Below are 12,592 nucleotides of genomic sequence, written 5' to 3' on the forward strand. Positions count from 1 at the left end.
TAATAAATTATTCTGTTACTTTAATAAAAAATTCCCTCAGTTTTAATAAATCGTTCTCTTTATTTAATAAATAATTACCTTTGTTTAATAAATCGTTCTGTTGATTTAATAAATAATTCCCTGTGTTTAAATACATATTTTTCTTTTAAATAAGGGAATTATTTGAATACAAATTAATAAAATTGTTTGATTTGTGTTGAGATTGTGTAAATATGAATGAGAGTTTGTTTAAATGTTTTCTTCTTGTTGGTACTTACATAGATGAAAATAGTAATCTACTAAAATAAATAGAAAAACATATTTAAATATAACTGGAACATACTTGGGTTGTGGGGGCTGCTGCTAAATGGTTGTTAGAATTGGGTTAACTGCACTTACATTAAACTCTAAAATAAAAGCAGCAATTGCTGTTCTGGACAGTATGCAGATCTCATTAGTTTTAATAATGAAAAGGTAGGACATTTTTCATGTTCTTTCTGTTTACAACTCACTCTAAGGAATTCGGAGCACTACAGAGCACTGATTGGTGTGTCAGGGACCGTGTAGGGTACTACAATCAAAAGTGTTGCAGTACCGAATACTACATACTGGGCAGTGTGTAGTATGCAGTACATACTAGTGCAGTATGCAGTACGCAGTATAGTAGTATGCCATTCCGAATACAGCCATTTTCTCTTATTATCTGCTTTATAAAGCTCTAACACAGACTACACTGCTAAACATTACTGAAAGAGTTTTCACCTGTTTAAATGCTTTAATGATCCTCTGTGAAGAAGCATAATAATCCAAAACGCTTTTTGACGGGAGTTCACTGGTGTTGTGCAGAATCCAGTCCGGGGTCATTTCTAGCCGCAGTGCTGTGACGTCAGTTAAGCATTAGCTTAAAGTTAGCATTTTTCTGATTACTAACTGCTGAAGCAGGGTTCTTGCACTATTTAAAAAGTCAAATTTAATGCTTTTTAAGACCTTGATAAATATAATTTAAGACCCCAAAATCTGGCCACATCTTTAAAAAGTGGTGCCTGATAACATAAAAACCCACAAAAATAAACTTTGCATAGCATGCAGATTTTGGTTTGTACCCCAGTGATACTTGCCATGCACAAAGAGGGTCTCCAAATGACACGTTCCAGAACCGCAGTTGTAAAATGCAGCCTAAACTTATTTTTTTTATTATAGTCTTAGTAGGGTTGCCAACCGCCCCGTAAAATATGGAATAGTCCCGTATTTTGGCAGTAAAGTACGCGTTCCATATTCTGGAACGCACTTTATCCCGTATTTTTAATGTTAGTTATTAAGGCGGGTGATTTGTTTCAGACAGAGACACTGCTGCAGTGCTGCCCCTCCTCCGCTGGAGAACAGCCACCCCTTCTAAACAGAGGCTGTGACGCTCATTGGTCCTGATATTATACACGTGGTTCGAATTAATCCAATACTAAAAGTGTCTGCCTCAACTTTTTTTTTTAACTAATTCAGCATACTGTGTTATATTTCATGGTTTGGAGTTATATAATATAATTCATAAATGTTAATAAATAATAATTTATTTTTGTTCAGATGTAGAGAACATTTACTTACTATTTTACAATATGTGCTTATATTCCAAACATATTCCAAATATATGCTGTTTTAAAAGTAAAATCGATGTATCCATTACTAGTTTTGTTCAGAGCCTCATAATGTTGCTGCCAGCTGGAGGTGAGCATGGCGGAGCAATGTATAATGCGCTTCATTGCCTTACCGTTTCAATGAGGAAAACAATAACAAAGCTACTGCGCATGTCTGTTCCTTCGACGCTTCCGGTGCCGCTATTTTCAAGTATACAGCTGTCAAAATGAGAGCGCATATTTCGCCAGTCTCCCGAAAACAGAGCAAACATATGATCAGAAATTAGTAAAAAGTGATCAAACCTCTTTTCCTGGTCCTTTTGATAAGCATTTAAGAGAGAAGTTTTGTTCTCCTCTGATTTAAAATGCTTGACAGAGGTGACCTACCCAGATGTGATCACTATCTTGTTGAAACGGAGGCAGTGAAAGCGCACCGCAGTTTGGATGCATATAATTACTTTCTCAGTGGAAAAGTTGGGAGTTTCTATAGTAGAGAAGGCATCACTATAGTGTATGGTGAGGTTGGAGCAAGTCAGACTCTATCCAACACGTGCTCTGTATGATTTATAGATAAGAAGGAGGGAGAAGTTGTGAGCGGACACTGTAACTGCATGGCAGTAACTGCAACGCAGGCATGTTTACTATGGAGAACCAAAAATGACAAAGTATAAATAAATAAATGAATAAATAAATAAATGTTGACAAAAATAAATGCACATATAAATGAATAAATAAACATATAAATAAGAAATGTATTTATTTATTCATTTATTTACCTATACAATTATTTGTGCATGTATTTATTTATTTATATATTTATTTATTAATTCATTTATATGTGCATTTATTTGTATATTTATTAATTTCAACATTAATTTATTTATTCATTTATTTATTTATATATCTATACATTTATATGTGTATTTATTTATACTTATGTCATTTTTGGTCCTCCATAGTTTACTTGTTTAAAGAACAATTTGACCTGATTTTCAGTGTTTGTGACTCTCAGATTAGGTAAAGTTTGCATTCATGTTAAATTAAAAAGTTACGTCCACTGTTTTGAACACTGTTTACCGCTGAACGGAAGTGTCCTAGGAACAGCTACGTCACTTCCTACGCTCATAAATATTCCCCTGAAACGGTCTCAAAAGTGGATTAACACAGCTAACGTGTATTATCTCTCAAATTATTGTAAACAAAAAGAAGATAAGGATGAATTTTATCTCACGGATAAGTTCAACAGGAATTTGTGGTCAGTATAACCTAAACCGCTAATGATCATGGATTGCACAGGTAAGTAAGACGGCGTTCTATTAAATAAGTAAGTAAGTATTTAAGTAAATAAACAAACATATAAATAAATAAATACGTTTATATACATAATAAAGAATAATAAAGGTCTAATTTTACGAGATAAAAGTCCTAATATTACTGGAATAAAGTCGTAATATTATAAGAATACAGTCATAACATTAGGAGAATAAAATAATAGTAAAAGGGAAAAGAAAGTTTACTCTTTAAAAAAAAAAAAAAAAAAAAGCATGCGCCGCTCATGAGCTGTAACAGGCAGTGCACCACATTATCATTTGTTTTTTATGGTGTTACATTGATAATTATTTACCACTAATTATATATAAAGTCAGTCAGCCTCCAAGAATGGAGTTCACCCCTTCTTAATCTGGTTAAATCATTATTACATGATACTTAGATATTCTCTAAATTTTAATCTTTGTAACAAAATGAAACACACAAAGAAGAAAATGTAGCTGTAGAACAAGTTTATGATTCTTCGGTTTTTATGTCTTTTTATATAAGGCTTGTGACATGTTTCTTGAACAGGACACTGTGATTTCAGAACCCTTTACAGATCTTCAGTCTATCAGATTATCAGATTTCCATCATTAGATACCTGTGACCAGGAAGGCCTGCAACTCGTGTCAGTGTTTAAAAAATGCACAATGACACTGTTAATGATAAGTCTGCAATATAGTTTTGGTTTTTAGTGATGAATCAGAAAATAGTATGTTTACATTGTTTCATTTTCTTTGTAACTGGTTTTAAAGAAATTATATTTAACAACACCCTTTTTACTCTCCCATAAATTTAGATTAGGCTAATAAATGTATTCTATGAAAAGGATAGCTGTTTTAGTACATCATATTAATGTCCTATGTGTTACAAACACATTCCATCACATCTAAAACACTATTTTATAAAACATATTTAAATAAATGATACATTTGATCAAAATTCTAATATAAATTGATCACTCAAATAAATATCTTAAAACTTTGTATTATTATTTAGAATTTTAATGTTATAGTGTTACAGATTTAAAGCAGCTCATACATGAGCTATTCATAAAACTGTTCCAAATTCAATTATATACATCTTTATATTATCCATCTAATATATTTCCATATTTTTTATACAGTGTACGTAAGTCAATAAACACAATTCCACCGAGATCGCAACTTTGACACGCATATTATGCTTCACCGTATACATTATTTAATATTATTACTTTATTCTCGAAATATTAAGCTAAGTTTTTTTTTTAAATATATATATTGGTCCTAGGCATTAAACAGCGCAAAAACTATAACACTAAATATAGCTAACAGACTTATGTTATGGACAGAACCTGCTTATCTTTTTGGCTTCCCTTTCCAAATGTGGAGGTGTGAGACATATGCCTCATAAGGTTTGCTGAATTTATTACAGTGTGCACTTTTTCATGGTAGTCAAGCTGAACTTATATCAATATAATAAAATGTATTACAATTTCAAATTTTGTCAGTTACTACATTTTAGTTAAATTTTTACTCTATGATAAAAAGTGGAATACATTTTGTCATAATTTCCGTTTTCAACTATTCATATTCATCTGGTTTTTGATCTGGCTATTTTAGAATACAGATTGGTAACTGATTGGCCAGAAGCTGTTGCTAGGTATGGAAAAAAGCAAAAAAGAACAAATTGAAAAAAGCAAACACTAGGGTGGAAAAATGTAAAAACAATCAACAAAACCCATTGCTTTTCCTCACTAGCATGCAGAATAAGTGCCAAAATTAAATGCAAAACTACTAGTACATTACACTTCATTGCACTTGATCTCTTTATTGAAAAACAATACACACTTATTTGCATTTTCAAAACCAAACGCTGAATTAGTGCCAGAATGTATAAAATACTAATACACCTTGAAATGTAATCAAGGCACAGCTGTATTGCTTTTCACCATCAGGTACTTTAAACATTAACTCCTCCTTTAAATGTAATACTCACGTGATTGCTTTTAAACACGGATGTGAGGAAAATATGCCAGAATGAAAAGTTTTAGCTCCAGTGCACTGCTTTAATGTCACCCAATCTCTGAACAGAAAAACAGTGTGTGTGGATTTGTATTAAAAGAATGAAACGCTGAATTCGTGACAGAATTGCACTTAAAATGAAATCACCTCAACTGCATTGTATTTCACTGTGTGGCGCTCCGAACGTGTAAAGCAATCATGATGCCCAGCCATTGCATTCCCTCTAACCACAGCGCTGTAATCGTGCCAAAATAAAATCCAATCACTGTCCAATCAGAACGCTCTCCTGAATTTGGGGCGGGGCTGAGACGCCAGTCTCTCGGAGCAGTCGCTCGGAGCTGTACCAGAATAAAAGTCTTTCCGTGACAGGATAAAAGAGGAAATAAAAACTCTAATTCAACAAATTGAGGCTGGAACAGTTACAGACGACTGTGTGCTGCTCGGAGTGGAGTGGAGTTTAGAGAAGACGCTCATGTTCTCACATTTAGCGCCAAAGACTTTCGCGAAACGTCAAACAATGTTCTGGAACAACTCCAGCAGTCCAACATAGACATATATACATAGATACTGCATTGACTGGCGCCGTCTGTTGCACGCGCCCCCAGTGTACTAATTTACACTGAGGAAGGTGTAAAATACACTTATTATAATTACAACTGTACCAGTTTATACCCGATTTACACACGGTTTGGTTTAGTAATGATACAGGACTCTGTTACACATTACAAATACCTGCTTTCATGCTGAAATACTTCTTATGCTTGTATGGTATGGCATATTAATAAGTGTATAAATTAATTACACACACACATACATACAGAGAGAGAAAGAGACCACTTTTCTTTGATTTTGCAAAATTGAAAACCTCTGGAATATAATCAAGAGGAAGATGGATGATCACAAGCCATCAAACCAAACTCAACTGCTTGACTTTTTTGCACCAGGAGTAAAGGCATAAAGTTATCCAACAGTTTGCAAGACTAGTGGAGGAGGTTGTTATATTACCAGATTAAATTCGTTATATTAACCGATTAATAATAATAATAATAATAATAATAATAATAATATATTGTTATTTTATTAATAATAACAACAACAATAATAATAATAATAATAATAATAATAATAATAATAATAACAACATTATTTATATAACACCATTCATACATAAAAATGCAGTACAATGCTTCAAAGTAAACTTAAATAAAAAAATTTAAAAAATAAGTAAAAATAAAGCCAAAGGCGTAGGAGCGGGCTTGATATTGGGGGGGACACATTTGCCAATATGAACCCAAGCCCAACCTATAGTTTCCTAGAACAACATTTGTGGAATTACTTTTAATCACAAATAATTATTTTTTCTGTATTTTGTTTATTATTAGTTAACATCCAAGTAAAGGTGATTTTACAACCTAAACATGTTACTCCACGTTACAGTTACTGTTGTTAGAAAGAATTATGCATGCAATGTCTGAATTATATACATAGGTCAAAAATGATCAGTTATCACCTAATATTTAAAATAATATAACAGATGTAATATTATTATTATGTATTGGCATGTCAATTCTGTTGTAATTAACATTTTCTCCACTCTTTCTCAGTGAGGTTACAGCAACCCTGTTCTTACATATTCTACTGCATATTAACGAAAAGTTAAAGAAACTGCTTAAAACTACCAACATAAAATATTGTACTAAATTCTGGCTATCCACTACATCCAGCTTCTAGCAAACAATTGCCGTTCATTATAGCTCACAGTAAGTCCTGTAATCCTAAATTAATAAACAGTTTGAAAATGAAATAGTGATTAGCTGATCAGGTACAGGGCAAGTTGAACATTACATATATAGTTTTTTTGGTACCACTTTAAAATAAGACTACCTCTATTAAGTGTTTATAAATGGTTTAGCTTATTAAGGGTCACTAATTAGGTTGTAAATGCCTTAAAAAACATTAATAATCAGTTATAACACACACGCAGAAATGTATGTAGACCTGCTGTTTGCCAAATAGTGAACCCACAGACCCATAACTGATTATTAATGATTTTTAAGGCATTTACAACCTAATTAGTAACCATTAATAAACTAATTGTAAACCATGTATAAACCCTTTATAAAGATAGTCTTATTTTAAAGTGGTACCGTTTTTTTTTCTTTAACCTTGACTCCCAATCTAGGTAATTCCAAAGTTAAACTAACTCACTAACACAGCTGCAGTTTATTAATCACAATAGGTTTTAATCTTTGTGCTGATTCAGAGAAGTGTATTTTTAACCAGCTATCAGAAACATATCATCACAGTTTACGTGGTTAGCCTACCGTTACCTTTCTTTTAGAAAAATCTCTGTATATCCATCTCTGTATATCTCACAGCGAGGGAGGGGCTTCCCCCACCAGCACACTGCCTCTCCTGCACACGCCGCAAAAGCAGCAAGCTGATTGGCTGTTTCTAATGTGAGGCGGGACTTAATACCTGAACCAGCTCCGTGATTGGTGCGGTCTGTCTCCTCATTAGTAGTACAGCTGATCTGAGCGAAACGATATAATTTTTTTGGGGGGACAAAACCACCTGTTTTTAATATTGTGTGGGACATGTCCCACCCATCCCCCCGGTTCCTACGCCAATGAATAAAGCAAATAAAACCAACTAAAAAGTAAATATTTTTTATTTTCAAATATTTTTCTTTTAAAAGTAATAAAGTAATATTAAATAGAAGTATACACATTACGTTTTAAAATATAATATAGATTAAAATAAACATAATAGAAATAAGAACAAAATCAAACAAAAAATGTAATATAATAAAAAATACCTGACACTTGCATGTGTGTTATGTTTGTAACCGCAATCCTAATAGGAATTGAATTTAATTTAATGTAGTGCTTGGAATTTACTTATGTATTTATTAAAAGAGTAATGTAGCGCTGAATTAGCTGTCCGAGCCCGTGCGCGTTCTGCCCAAGTCCGACCAGACCCATAACCTGTCCTATTTAAACATTTTTTTTTTTAGTAGTGCGTTAAAACTGAACTTGTAAAACACATTTTCAGGGAGTTTAAATAAATGAAAACTGTTCAGAAGTATACTATTTAACATTCCAAGCCTAAAGAAGCATAGACCTATTATTTAAGAAAAATATTTATTAAGACCCGACTGAGCCATCGGCCGGTGGGAAATCTCTGCCCGAGTTCAGGTCGGGCATCGGGCAGATAATCCAAACTCCAGTCCAAACACATGCCGTCAGGTGAATTGGAGATGCTGAAATATTCCAAGTGTGTGTGTGCGTGCGTGCGCGAGTGCCTCTGTCGGTCCATTATCCTCCGCTTTGATATTTATCTTTTTTCGTTTCTTGCATTGGATATTAACTTAAAAACTTTTTTGCAGCTTTCCTTAAGTGCCAAGATCAAGATATCAAGATATAAGCATTGATTGCAGCCAGATCAAGAATATTGTAGTGGATGTGGATTTAGGCCTGTAAACTGGATGAAGGGATTGATTCAGGAATAAAAATATAATTCAATTAAATAAATAAATATATGCATTCTTATTCTTTCTCTTTTTCTTCTTCTTCTTCTTCTTCTTATTATTATTATTATTATTATTATTATTATGATAATTATTATGTAAACCTAATGTAGCCAGATATAACGAGTTTAATCTGGTAACATTTTAATCTGTTAATCTGTTAATATTACGACTTTAATCTGGTAATAGTATGACTTTAATCTGGTGTTCGACTTTAATCTGGTAAAATAACTACTTTAATTTGGCAATATAACGACCTCCTCCACCATTCTTACACACTGCTTTTGGATAACTTTATGCCACTCCTTGTGCACAAAATTCAAGCACTTCAGCTTGGTTCCATAGTTTCAGGTGGTCTCGCTCTGTATGTATGTATGTATGGGGGGGGGGGGGGGGTATATGAACATATATGTACATGTATGTATGTATGTATGTACATATCAGTATATACAAATAATTAATTTATGCACTTTTTTTAATATGCCATACCATATTCCAACATGAAAGCAAACCGTGTGCAAATGGGGTATAAACTGGTAGAGTTGTGATTATTATAGGTGTATTTTACACCTTTCTCAGTGTAAATTAATGCGTGCAACAGATGGCGCCAGTCAATGCAGTATCTATGTATATATGTCTATGTTGGACTGCTGGAGTTGTTCCAGAACATTGTTTGACGTCTTTGGCGCTAAATGTGAGAACATGAGCGTCTTCTCTAAACTCCACTCCACTCTGAGCAGCACATAGTCGTCTGTAACTGTTCCAGCCTCAATTTGTTGAATTAGAGTTTTTATTTCCTCTTTTATCCTGTCGCGGAAAGACTTTAATTCTGGTACAGCTCCGAGCGACTGCTCCGAGAGACTGGCGTCTCAGCCCCGCCCCAAATTCAGGAGAGCGTTCTGATTGGACAGTGATTGGATTTTATTTTGGCACGATTACAGCGCTGTGGTTAGAGGGAATGCAATGGCTGGGCATCATGATTGCTTTACACGTTCGGAGCGCCACACAGTGAAATACAATGCAGTTGAGGTGATTTCATTTTAAGTGCAATTCTGTCACGAATTCAGCGTTTCATTCTTTTAATACAAATCCACACACACTGTTTTTTTGTTTGATTGTTTTTACATTTTTCCACCCAAGTGTTTGCTTTTCAATTTGGCACTAATTCCTCTCCATGAATTCCTGAATCTGTCCACTAAGTGAGAACAATGAGTCAATATATTTTTTTATTAGTGTCTGGATATTTTGGGTACACCACACATTGCATACTAAATAAGCTTCCATTTTTTATATACATTTTGAACACTGTAAGCGTCGATTGATTTAAGCTTTACTAGACACATATTAACTAATACTTTCATTGCTTAAAATGTGAGATGTTAGAGAGACAGATTAAAAGTTTGATTTTCATGTGAGATGTACAAGAAGGAAACGCTCATGCTTATAATAAGGTAACTTGCATAAAAAAAAAAAAATTGTGTGGCATTATGAGGACAGTTTAATCAATGTAACTCATAGACTGTATATACCTGGACAGAGCATCGTCTCTTAAAAGTGAAGCCACCACAGGTCGGGCGCCCCCTGCTGTTCGGCTGCAGAAAGCTGTGTAACTCCACCCATCCCCATAGGTTTCAATGGCAAAACAGACAACTTTCAATCACGTTTTTTTCTAATATACTGTAATTCTACCTCCATTATTTAAATGCAGCAGCTAGTGTAACCTCTGCTTATATTGTCAAATTTTTATATCCCCCCCATATCGTTTTTTAAAACTTTATTTGGCTCTATTCAAAAAAGGTGTGGTTATGGTAAAAGGGCTGCTTATGGGCGGGACCAATAACAGACCGTCAGCTGCGCTCCGCCCCGCTCTGCAGTCTGTGACCGCGAGGCAGCCCTCAGGGGTGGGGTTATTTAAATGAGTAGGCGGTCTCTCCACAGCCTTTCTCCCTCCTCTGGTCTCTACTACGCAGACTCTGGTCTCTGAATCGCCATAATGGCGGAAGATTTTGGCTTCATTTTCATTGAATGAATGGGAACGGCGACACGGCGTCCATCTTTATATACAGTCTATGATGTAACTATTTTATTCCTGTTTGTCAGCGATGTCCATCTCACAATCTTACCCAGACAGCAGCAGCCTCTGTATTATACAGGTTTTTCTTAGAGCTTCTCTATTGAGTGTGTGTGATTCAAATAAATCATTGTGGAAAAAAATATTTACATTCATTTGATTCATTGGAAAGATTAACAATAATAATACAAATTAATAATATTAAAACACTGAATTATTAAAAATAGTTATAGATACCATTTTTCATGCAGTCCTAAAGCTATCAAGACAGGTTCACGTTTACTGTCTAGATTTGTTATAGAGAGGTGAGTAATTGTTTATGTATAAGTAATTAAGAATGTATAATCATATTTAGATAATTCCATATAACAGACACAATGTAATCTAAGAGTGAAGACAAATGTGGTACTCCTAAATAAGTAAATAATTTCGGTATACCACACACAGCCTGACAGTAAAAAAGGCAGATGTATATTAATATTGATAGTAATAGTGATAGTAACATTAAAGGTGATTAATGTGTTAAATGTTATGCAAAGGAGATAAAGATGCATAATGTATGAACTTAGTGTAGAAATAAACAAAAGTAAGTTCATAGTCATTTAAAAATTGAAAAGTGTTAATGGGCTCTATAGTTTGATTATAGTTTGTATATGTATATATATATACACATGATTTAATGCAATTACTGCAATAAAGGAAAAAAAAAAACACAAAAGTGCCATTCCAGAAAAACGAGTATTTTAATCTTTGATTTAAAAATATCTAAAGTCAGGGCTTTTCTAACGTTTTCATTCAGTTGATCATTGGCATAATAAAAAGTGATTGACAACGAAAGTGTAGTTTCTGATTGGCTGCAGTCGAAAATGATTGACACATGCTCTGCCCTTTAGCCACGCCCACTGGGGGCTCCGGTCCACAGCATTTCATAGATGTAAAATCTGCTTTGCAAAGTCTCGGTACTAGCCTGTTTAGCCTTGCTAACGGCTGCCTAAAATGAGCTCGCAAGCTAACATTATCTCTCAGCCTGGCAAGAAAGCCTCCCGGCCTTGTCCTCAAGGATGTGGTTTTGCCATTAACGAGAAGGACCAACATGACCCATGTCTGCCTTGGAATCGTCCATGCTAGGAGGGCCCTGGTCCAACCTGATGCATGTGCGCTCTGTCACCAGCTCAGGCGGTCAAACCTCGAACGCCATGTGACATTCATCAAGAAAGTTCTCAAAGAAGCAGCAGTGGCACGCAAGGATCCCCTGATCTCCGGAAAGGCTGGGCCGTCCAGTTCGGACGCAGAGGAAGCCGAGTATGAAGGGGAACCTTGCCTTAACTGGGCTGAGCACATGGAAGTCAGTCACTCTGCTCCAGACTTACCAGGCGATGTGTCTAGCCGAACTCGGAGACCCGCGGACAGCTGGGCTTCTCGGTCAATTTAAAAAAGAGCTATCTAATTCCCAGCCAAAAGCTGTCATTTCTGGGGTTGGAAATATGCTCTCACACCAGCCGAGCGCGTCTGTTAGAGCGCAGAATATGTGCGTTCCGCAACTGCCTTGCGCAGTTTCAACTGGCGCGCAGTCTGCGTTTTCGTCAATTTCTCCAGCTGTTGGGGCAAATTGCGTCAATGATAGCAGTAGTTCTGTTGGGATTACTTCTAATGCGTGCGTTTCAGCGCTGGCTATTATCACACTGCCTGAATGCCTCACACCATCTCCAGAAAAAGATAGTTGTGACTCAGGGTTGTATGAACGCACTCTCTTTGGAGGGAGCCCCACCTACTGTGCCAGGGCTCGCCCATAGGCAGAGTTCTGTTTTACGCGGTGCTGTCAACGGATGCGTCCCTGATGGGCTGGGATGCGGTGTGCAACGGAGCAGCTTTGAAGGGGGCGTGGTCTCTAGCGCGGCGGTCCCTCCACATCAACTGTCTGGAGTTGTCCAACTGTCTAGCGGTCCATTTGTCACTAAAACGCTTCCTCTCAGAATTGAAGGGGAAGCATGACACCACTGTGGTGTCTTACATAAACAGGCAGGGGGGCACGCGGTCACTCCTGCTTCTGAATCTGTCCCACTCCCTT

This window comes from Astyanax mexicanus, chromosome 24, assembly GCF_023375975.1.
Source record: "Astyanax mexicanus isolate ESR-SI-001 chromosome 24, AstMex3_surface, whole genome shotgun sequence".
Taxonomy (NCBI): domain Eukaryota; kingdom Metazoa; phylum Chordata; class Actinopteri; order Characiformes; family Acestrorhamphidae; genus Astyanax; species Astyanax mexicanus.